Here is a 10,849-nt window from a genome sequence, read left to right as displayed (position 1 = left end):
AGGCAGAGAAAGCTAGCCATGTCTGATAGCCAGGTCTCTGACTTCGGGGGCTTTGAGTCCCTCCAAGCTAATAGTGTCCGTCTCCAGGCTACCAGTGAAGCAAAGGCCAGAACGTCTGCTTCTTTCTCCTCCTGGATTCCCGGGTCTTCCAACACCCTGAAAATTGCCACTTCTGGACTCGGTGCCACCCTTGTTTTTAACACCGTGAACATAACATCTGCAAACCCCTGCCAAAATCCCCAACACTCCGGGCATGTTCAGAACATGTGGACATGGTTCGCTGGTCCTCCCGCACATTTTGTACACCTGTCTTCCACCACAAAGAATCTGCTCATCCGGGCCACTGTCATGTGAGCCCGATGAATGCCCTTGAATTGTATCAGTTTGAGCCTGGCACATGTTGCGGACGCATTGATTCTACTCAACTCGTCCGCCCATAGACCATCCTCTATCTCTCCTCCCAGCTCCTCCTCACACTTGCGCTTCAGCTCCTCGGTCTGCATCTCCTCTGACCCCATAAGTTCCTTGTAAATGTCAGAGACGCTCCATTCTCTTTCCCACCGTCTGGAAACTACCCTATCCTGAATCCCCCTTAGCGGTAGGAGTGGGAAGGTTGATACCTGTTTACGTGGGAAGTCCCGCACCTGCAGATACCTGAATTTGTTTCCCCTCACCAACCCAAACTTCTCCTCCAGCTCCCTCATACTCGGAAAGCTCCCCTCATCCTCTCGATCCCTGCTCTCCACCACATCCGGAACCCCCCATCCATACTTCCCGGGGCAAACCGGTGATTATTACAGATTGGGGACCAGACCGATGCTCCCTCAGCTCCCACATGTCTCCTCCATTGCCCCCAGACTCTCAGGGCCGCCACCACCACCGGGCTTGTGGAGTACCGTGCCGGCAGCAATGGCAGAGGCACAGTTACCAACGCCCCCAGGCTGGTGCCCTTGCATGAAGCCACCTCCATACAATCCCATCCCTCCCCCACTTCCTGATCATGGCTATATTCACCACCCAGTAATAGTTACTATAATTTGGCAGCGGCAGCCTGCCCTCTCCCCGACTCCGCTCAAGCATTGCCTTCCTTACCCGTGGGGTCTTGCTCGCCCAAACTAAGCCAGAGATCACTTTGTTGACCAGTTTAAAGAAGGACCGCGGAATAAAGATGGGGAGACACTGAAATACAAACAGGAATCTCGGGAGGACCATCATCTTCACCATCTGCACCTTCCCAGCCAGTGACAACGGAAGCGTGTCCCATCTCCGAAAATCGTCCTTCATTTGTTCTAGTAGTCGGGATTTAGTTTATGCAGCCGGTCCCATTCCCGCGCCACTTGAATGCCTAGGTACCTAAAGCTTCCCCCTACTAATCTAAACGGCAGTTCCCCCAATCCCCTCCCCTCTAAACGGCAGTTCCCCTAATCCCCTCCCCTCTAAACGGCAGTTCCCCCAATCGCCTCTCTTGTCCCCTCGCCTGGACCACAAACATCTCACTTTTCCCCATATTTAGCTTATACCCCGAAAACCGGCCAAATTCCCCCAGAATCGTTATGATTTCTTCCATCCACTCTATTGGGTCCGATACATGCAGAAGCAGATCATCTGCATAGAGCGAGACTCTGTACTCCACCCAATCCCCCACCCCCCGGACCAGCCCCTTGAGGCTCTCAGAACAATTGCCAACAGCTGTATAGCTAGCGCGAACAACAGTGGGGAGAGGGGGGCGTCCCTGTCTCATCCCCCGGTGCATCTAAAATAGTCCGATGTTGTCCTATTCATCCGTACGCTTGCCACAGGAGCCTGATACAGCAACCTGACCTAGTCAACGAAGCCCCGCCCAAATCCGAACCATCCCAGTACCTCCCACAGGTAATCCCATTCTACCCGATCAAAAGCCTTTTCTGCATCCATTGCGATCACTACCTCCACCTCCCTACCTTCTGGGTGCATCATGATCACGTTTAACAACCTTCTTACATTGGCCACCAACTGCCTACCCTTAACATACCCCATCTGGTCCTTCCCAATACATCCAGAACACAATCCTCAATACTGGAGGACAAAATTTTGGCCAGCAATTTGGCATCCACATTCAACATGGATATCGGCCTGTAGGACCCACACAGCTCCAGGTTCTTGTCCCGCTTCAGAATCAGCAAAATCGTGGCCTGTGACATCGTCGGGGGCAACACCCCTCTTTCCCTTGCCTCATTGAACATCTTCATCAACACCGGCTCTAATATCCCAGAGAACTTTTTATAAAACTCCACTGGGTACCCGTCCGGCCCCGGGGCTTTACCCGGCTGCATGGCCTTCAGACCCTCCACTATCCCAACCCGATCGGGGCCCCCAGCCCTTCTACCAGCTCCCGTCCACCTTTGGGAAATTCAGCCCCTCCAAGAAGTGCCTCATCCCCTCCGGCCCCATAGGGGGTTCCAACCTGTGCAGCCTACTCTAGAAATCCCTAAACACCTTATTCACCCCTACTGAATCTCCAACCAGATTCCTGTGGTGAATGTAACGTAGTAATTCACACTGTATTTACCAATACCATTGTAAGCGCAGTAGTTATCCGACCACTAGGGGGAGTAGCTCTGGGAATGCTCAGGAGTTTGTACAGGGCTCCACCCTTGGCTCCGCCCATGACTCCTCCCCCTTGACTGCTGTATAAATAACCGTGTCCAGAGCCAGCCTGCAGTTCATCGAGAGTTCAACGGGTAACAGGCTGGCTCCATAGTAAGTAGATTAAAACCACTGTTCATACTTTAAAGCACATGTCTCGTGAATTGGTGGTTCCATCAATTTAATCTACTTAAGAACAGTCAGGATCGATCATGGAATCAACCCTCAAGCCTGGACGCCTAGAACTTGACCCACAGGATGCAGAGGCAAAATAAATCTTCTCCCACTGGCTGCGGTGCTTTAAGGCCTACCTGGCAGAAGTGAGCACAGCCGAAACAACAGAGGAACAGAAGTTAAGTCTACTGCACGCGAGGGTGAGCCACAGAATCTCTACGCAACTAAACTCGGCCGGTTCATATACTGCAGCGCTAGCGATACTCGATAAGATGTATGTAAGGCCCATTAACAAAGTTTACGCACGCCATGTGTTCACGACTCGCCTCCAGCGGCCTACAGAATCACTTGCCGAATTTTTAAGAGAGCTCAATAATCTATCCAATGACTGTAACTATCAAGCGGTTACCGCGGTTCAACATAGAGAACTTGCTGTACGCGATGTTTTTTGTAGCGGGCCTCAGGTCTAATTATGTGCGCCAACGACTGCTGGAAAAGGGGGCCCAAGACTTAGAAACAACTGCGGAAATTGCTACCACGATGGAGGTCTCCTTCCGCAGCCTCACCCCGTTCCCCGCGGACCCCGCGACCCAATCATGGGCCCCCGACCAGCAACTCCCCCAGGCCTGTGCCACGTGACCGCCCAGCCACCATGCTGCCCCAGCCAGCCACTATGCTGCTCCAGCCTGCCATTTCTGCGGCCAGAATCAGCACCCGCGGCAGCACTGCCCGGCACACAACGCGACCTGCAGCAGCTGCGGGCGAAAGGCCATTACGCGAGAGTGTGCCTCGCAAAAAGGGCCCCAGCTTCCAACTCCCCAGCAGCACAAAGTAATCGCTCCCCACACCCGCAGGCCCGCGGGGCCCGGAACGCTGCGGCCTATGCCCTGACCCCGCCCCCTCCCGCCACGTGCAGTCCATGGGGGCCGCCATCTTGGCAAACCTCCACCACACGGCCGGCCACGTGCGACTCATGGGGGCCGCCTTCTTGGACGCCATCTTCCTCGCCGCCCGCCATGTGTGATCCACGGGCCCGACCTGCATCTCCACGCTCAGACAACTCATCCAAAGAGTACGACCTCCCCGGCGCTCGTCTCGCGGCCCGCAACTCGGCACAGTCACCCTGGATCAATCACGCCCAAAGCATCTGCGAAATGCGATGGCAGAAGTCCAAATCAATGGGTACAACACGCCATGCCTTTTTGACTCCGGGAGCACCGAGAGCTTCATACACCCAGACCTGGTAAGATGCTGTTCGCTCCCCATTTTCCCCGTGCGGCAAACTATCTCGCTCGCTTCAGGCTCCCATTCTCTACAGATCCAGGGGCGCACCGCTGCGACACTCACAATCCGAGGCGCTAGCTACTCAAAATTTCAACTCTACGTTTTGCCCGACCTCTGCGCGCCACTCTTATTAGGCCTAGATTTTCAGTGTAACCTTAAGAGCCTCACCCTCAGCTTCGGCGGGCCCCTGCCCCCACTCACTACCTGCAGCCTCGCTACGCTGCGAATCCCTCCCCCTCCTCTCTTCGCCAATCTCGCAAAGGACTGTAAACCCGTACCCACTCGTAGCAGGCGATACAGCCTGCAGGATAGGGTATTTATCAGATCAGAGGTCCAAAGGCTTCTCAGTGAGGGGATTATAGAGGCCAGCAATAGTCCCTGGAGAGCTCAGGTGGTGGGCGTTAAGACCGGGGAAAAATTCCGCATGGTTGTCGACTATAGTCAGACCATTAATAGATTTACGCTCCTCGACGCGTATCCCCTCCCCAGGATTGCAGACTTGGTAAATCAGATCGCCCAGTATCGGCTCTTTTCCACAGTGGATCTGAAGTCTGCATACCACAAGCTCCCAATCCGCCCGGAGGACCGCCACTACACGGCATTCGAGGCCAATGGCCGCCTCTACTATTTCCTCCGGGTCCTCTTCGGCGTCACTAACGGGGTTTCGGTGTTCCAACGAGCAATGGACCGAATGGTGGACCAGTACGGGCTGCGGGCCACGTTTCCGTACTTGGACAATGTCACCATCTGCGGCTATGACCAGCAGGACCACGACGCCAACCTCCACCATTTTTTCCAGACGGCACAGAAATTAAACATCACCTACAACAAAGAGAAATGCGTTTTCTGCACAAACAGACTGGCCATCCTCGGCTACGTTGTGGAAAATGGAGTCCTGGGCCCAGACCCGGACCGTATGCGCCCCGTCTTAGAACTCCCCCTCCCCCATTGCCCCAAGGCCCTCAAACGGTGCTTGGGCTTCTACTCCTACTACGCCCAGTGGGTCCCTCAATATGCGGACAAAGTCCGCCCACTCTTTAAGGCCAGACAATTTCCTCTCTCAGCTTAGGCACGCCAGGCTTTCAACTGCATCAAGGAGGACATCGCCAAAGCAGCCATGCGGGCAGTGGATGAATCCACTCCATTCCGTGTTGAGAGCGACGCCTCAGAGGTAGCTCTAGCATTTTTCTCCCGTACCCTCTCCGCTTCAGAACTCCGACACTCCTCAGTCGAGAAAGAAGCACAAGCCATTGTGGAGGCTATTCGTCACTGGAGGCACTACCTTGCAGGTAGGAGGTTCACCCTCATCACCGAACAAAGATCGGTCGCCTTAATGTTTGATAACTCACAAAGGGGCAAAATAAAAAATTATAAAATTCTTCGGTGGAGGATTGAACTCTCCACCTACAGCTATGATATTAAGTATCAACCCGGGAAGCTCAACGAGTCTCCGGATGCCCTATCCCGCGGGACATGCGCCAGCGCGCAGATTGACAGACTGAAAGTCATCCACAACGACCTCTGCCACCCGGAGGTCACCCGGCTCGCCCACTATATCAGAGCCCGAAACCTGCCTTTCTCCAACGAGGAGGTAAAAGCGGTCACCGGGGACTGCCCGATCTGTGCGGAGTGCAAACCGCACTTTTATAGACCAGACAGGGCCCACCTGGTCAAGGCTTCTAGGCCCTTTGAATGCCTCGCGATTGATTTCAAAGAGCCACTCCCCTCAACTAACAAGAACGTTTACTTTCTAAACGTCGTAGATGAGTTCTCCCGTTTCCCATTTGCTATCCCGTGCCCCGACATGACCTCCCACACAGTCATTAGGGCCCTGCATAGCATCTTCACCCTGTTTGGTTTCCCCAGCTACGTGCACAGCGACCGGGGTTCATCCTTCATGAGCGACGAGCTGCGTCAGTATCTGCTCGACGAGGGCATTGCCTCGAGCAGGGCTACCAGCTACAACCCCAGGGGGAACGGACAGGTGGAGAGGGAGAACGCGACGGTCTGGAAGACCGTCCTACTGACCCTCCGGTCTAGAAAGCTCCAAGTCTCCCAGTGGCAGGAAGTCCTCCCAGATGCACTCCACGCTATTAGGTCCATCTTATGCACAGCGACCAATCAGACCCCTCACGAGAGGCTCTTCATTTTTTCCAGGGGCACTACCACGGGGGTCTCACTTCCGGCATGGCTGAGGACACCGGGCCCGGTACTCCTGAGGAAACACGTCAGGGCTCACAAAACCGACCCCCTTGTTGAGAAGGTGCACCTGCTCCACTCCAACCCCCAGTACCCCATCGTCAAGTTCCCTGACGGCCGCCAGGACACAGTATCCCTCTGGGATCTGGCACCCGCCGGATCCAGCGCCCCCTCTACCCCCACAGAAGGACCCCTCACCCTACACCCCATGCTGCCGCCCCTTCGCGCTCCCGAGCCCACGAGCTCGCTCCACCAGTTCCGTGCACCCGCGCCGGCCAGCTCCCAGCGCCCCCAGTCCCCGGTCAAACCTGAAGAGTAAGAAGCTCGGACACAACCCTCCCTGGAGTCCGCCATTGTACCCCAGCACACAACACCCATCCAGCCACCGCAAGAGGCTGCAACCCCGGTGCTCCTCAGATCACAGCGGACAGTTCGACCACCGGACAGACTTACTTTGTAGACCACCACCCCCGCTGGACTTGATTTTTTTGCAGGGGGTGAATGTGGTGAATGTAACGAAGTAATTCACACTGTATTTACCAATACCGTTGTCAGCGCAGTAGCATTATCCGACCACTAGGGGGAGTAGCTCTGGGAATGCTCAGGAGTTTGTACAGGGCTCCACCCTAGGCTCCGCCCACGACTCCTCCCCCTTGACTGCTGTATAAATAACCGTGTCCAGAGCCAGCCTGCAGTTCATCGAGAGTTCAACAGGTAACAGGCTGGCTCTGTAGTAAGTAGATTAAAACCACTGTTCATATCTTAAAGCACGTGTCTCGTGAATTATTGGTTCCATCAGTTCCCATCTCCGTCATTTACTTTCCCTATCTCCCTGGCTGCCCCCCTCTTTCTAAGCTGCTGTGCAAGCATTCTGCTGGCCTTCTCTCCATGCTCATAGATTGCCCCCTCGCCTTTCTCAGCTGCTCCACAGCCCTCCCTGTGGTTAACAAGCCAAACTGCGCCTGTAGTCTCTGCCGTTCCCTTAAAAGCCCTGCCTCTGGGGTCTCCACATACCTCCTATTGATCTGCAGTATCTCTTTACCAGTCAGTCCGTCTCTGCCTGTCCACCTTCTCCCTATGGGCCCGTATCAAGATCAGCTCCCCTCTGACCACCGCCTTCAGTGCTTCCCAGACCACCGCTGCTGAAATTTCCCCCGTGCCATTGAGCTGCAGGTAGCTCTGAATACATTTCATCAGCCGCTTGCGCACCCCTTCGTCAGCCAAAAGTCCCACATCTAACCTCCAGTGGGGGCGCTGGTTACTGTCTTTACTAACCTGCAGGTCAACCCAGTGCGGAGCATGGTCTAAGATTGTGATCACCGAGTACCCCGTGTCCACCACCCCTGCCAGTAAGGCCCTGCTCAAAATAATGAAATCGATCCAGGAGTACACTTTATGCACGTGTGAGTAGAAGGAGAACTCCTTCACCCTCGGCTGCCCAAATCTCCATGGATCCCCCCCCCCCCCCCCCCCCCCCCCTCCCCCCATCTGCTCCATGAACCCTTTTAGTTCCTTTGCCATTGCTGGCACCCTGCCAGTTTTCGAGCTTGACCGGTCCAAGCCAGGGTCAATACCTATGTTGAAGTCGCCTCCCATGACCAACCTGTACGAGTCCAGGTCCAGTATCTTCCCCAGCATCCTCTTTATAAACTCCACATCATCTCAATTTGGAGCATATACATTTACTAATACCACCTGCACCCCCTCCAGTTTCCCACTGACCGTAATGTACCGACCTCCCACATCCGAGACTACCCACTTCAAACACCACCTTCTTATTGATCAGGAACGCGACCCCTCTAGTTTTTGAGTCTAGTCCAGAGTGAAAGACCTGACTGACCCAGCCTTTCCTCAATCTAATCTGGTCAGTTACTCCAAGGTGCGTCTCCTGCAACATTACCACGTCCGCCTTCAATCACCTAAGATGCGCGAACACACATGCCCTCTTAACCGGCCCACTTAACGCTCGAACATTCCAGATGATCAGCCTAGTTGGGGGGTTCATTGCCCCCCCATTCGCCGATCACTAATCCCCTTGTTTGAGCCAGCCTCCAGCCCATGCTCCGCACCTTCACCAGTCTGCCCCCAGGCAGCTTCCGCCCCCAACCTCCTCTCTGTTCCTTAGCCCAAGTCCCTCCCTTGTCAGCAGAACATTTACCCCCACCCCCCCAGTAACAATACTCTGTCACCCAACCCCTTTAATAAACCAAACATATGCACACCCCCCACTGTGCTTCCGTGAGCTAGTCCGCCCAGCTAGCTTGGTGGCCCCCATCCCTGGCGCTGGATAGTCTCCCACCTATTGTTCCTTCCCCACCCTTCCCCCACTCATACAAACATACTCCAACATCAAACAATCCCCACACAATTGCCTGACAGACAAACACCAAGATCTAAACAAGAACACCTCCATTCCCCAACAGTGCAAATGAAAACCTTAACTCAATCAGCTCTACTGCTGGTCCCAAATCAATGCAAAAGGCATTACAAACAGCTTCCACAAAACGAAAAACGAGAAACTTTAAAAAAAAAGAACAGAAAAACAAATAAAAAACAAGAACATTGCAGCCAAGTTCAAAAGTTCTCAGTCCACCACCAGTCCTTTTCTTTTCGCGAAGTCCAGCGCATCCTCAGGCAACTCAAAATAAAAGTGCTGTTCCTCGTGCATGACCCAGAGACTGGCCGGATACAACAGTCCGAACTTCACCTTTTTCTTAAAAAGGATTGACCTAATCTGGTTGAAGCCTGCTCTTCTCCTGGCCACCTCCACATTCAGGTCTTGGTAAACCCGCAGGATACTATTGTCCCGCTTACAGCTCCGTGTCTGCTTGGCTCACTGTAGAATGCGCTCCTTATCCAAGTATCTGTGGAATCTCACCACCATTGCCCTCAGGGGGTCTCCCATTTGCGGCTTCCTCGTGAGCACTCTGTGAGCCCTATCCATCTCCAAGGGTCGGGGGAATGTCCCCTCCCCAGCAGCTTTTCACGCATACCCGCTTTGTATGCCCCAGCGTCCGCTCTTTCGGACTCCTTTGGGAGCCCAACGATTCTCAAGTTCTGCCGGCAGGACTTATTCTCTAGGTCCTCCACCTTCTCCAGGAGTCTTTTCTGCTGGTCTTTCAGCATCCCCACCTCCAACGCCACCGCAGTTTGATGTTCCTCCTGCTCAGCCAACGCCTTCTCTACTTTCTGGATCATCCGATCTCAAGGTCCAGCCGCTCAATTGACTTTTATCGGGTCCAAGCAGTCCCGTTTCCGCTTCACAAAGCCTTCCTGAATAACTTGCATCAGCTGCTCCGTTGACTGCTGGGTCGACAAACCAGAGGTCCGGACCTCCGCCATGCTGTCTCCTGCTGCAGCTTCAGCCCAAGCCTTCTCTGTCTCTCTGTTTCTGCCTTTACGAGCAGTTCTAGTCCTTCTCTCCATGCACCAATGTGGGAATCCAGTACACAATTGCCTCTGTCATCAGTTTTACAACTCAAGTCCGGTAGAAAATCAGGGGAAAAGGTCCAAAAGTCCGACCAGAGCGGGAGCCACCAAATGTGCAACTTACTCCTTCATAGCCGCCACCGGAAGTCCCCGGATATGGCAATTGTTAAAGCATTGTACAGCTCCAAGAGCTCCCTATTACTGACTCAATACATGACCAATTATGGGCCAGAGGTTTTGTGTTTATGAAACATGCAATACTTTACAAACCAATAGTAATGCTAACATAAAAGTAATGTTAACCTAAAAGTGATGAACATTGAAATCTGTTGCATCAGTTGTGTTTTTAAAAATAATTGACACTTTTATGGTATGTTTTATGATCTAATGGGGCAGAGCAAATGAGAAAAATAAATCAATTTTCCAGGATCCAACATGTCAAATCCAACAGTTAAATGCATTTTGCTTTCTGCCCATCAAGGTATCTCAGCTCTAACTCACAATACTCTCTAATACACTTACCTGACATTTTATCATTTCCTAAATCAGCCAACCTACATCTTGTGGTTTGTGGAGATTAATAATTTTTCCTTAAAAACTGAAAAATCCATTAACATGGTCTCCTTTCAACCAACCGGCTGGATTGAGCACTATTTGAATCCGAGTCTCATGTAAAAGCTCAGTGTTTCATCCACTCACTGTATCATCCACTCCTCTGAGACAGAGAATAAAGAGTTGTCCATTAACTCTCCATCCATGATCATATTCCTGCTACACAAATCGTTGATACATTATGACCTAAACATGTGATAACATTCTACTTTGAAATTATATTTTTCTTCAGTACTGAACCAATCTTTTCAAACTAATATAATGAAATTAGAACATCAATAATTGCTGGACATTAATTTAGCCCAGTGACAGACGGGACTCACGTTGATTCCTGAGTTGGGAAGATAGCTTGTTTTGAGTTTTGTATATAATCAAGCAGTGACAGCATGGCTTCATGGTTGGGTAATCATGCCATACAAATTTATTAGAATTCTTTGAGGTGGTAACAAGTAGGATAGATAAAAGGGGACCAGTAGATGTAATATACTTGGATTTCCAAAAATATTTAATATGGTATCGCACAAAA

Source organism: Scyliorhinus canicula, chromosome 3, assembly GCF_902713615.1.
Source record: "Scyliorhinus canicula chromosome 3, sScyCan1.1, whole genome shotgun sequence".
Lineage (NCBI taxonomy): Eukaryota > Metazoa > Chordata > Chondrichthyes > Carcharhiniformes > Scyliorhinidae > Scyliorhinus > Scyliorhinus canicula.
The sequence above is the reverse complement of the archived record's forward strand: the minus strand, read 5'-3'. Positions refer to the sequence as shown.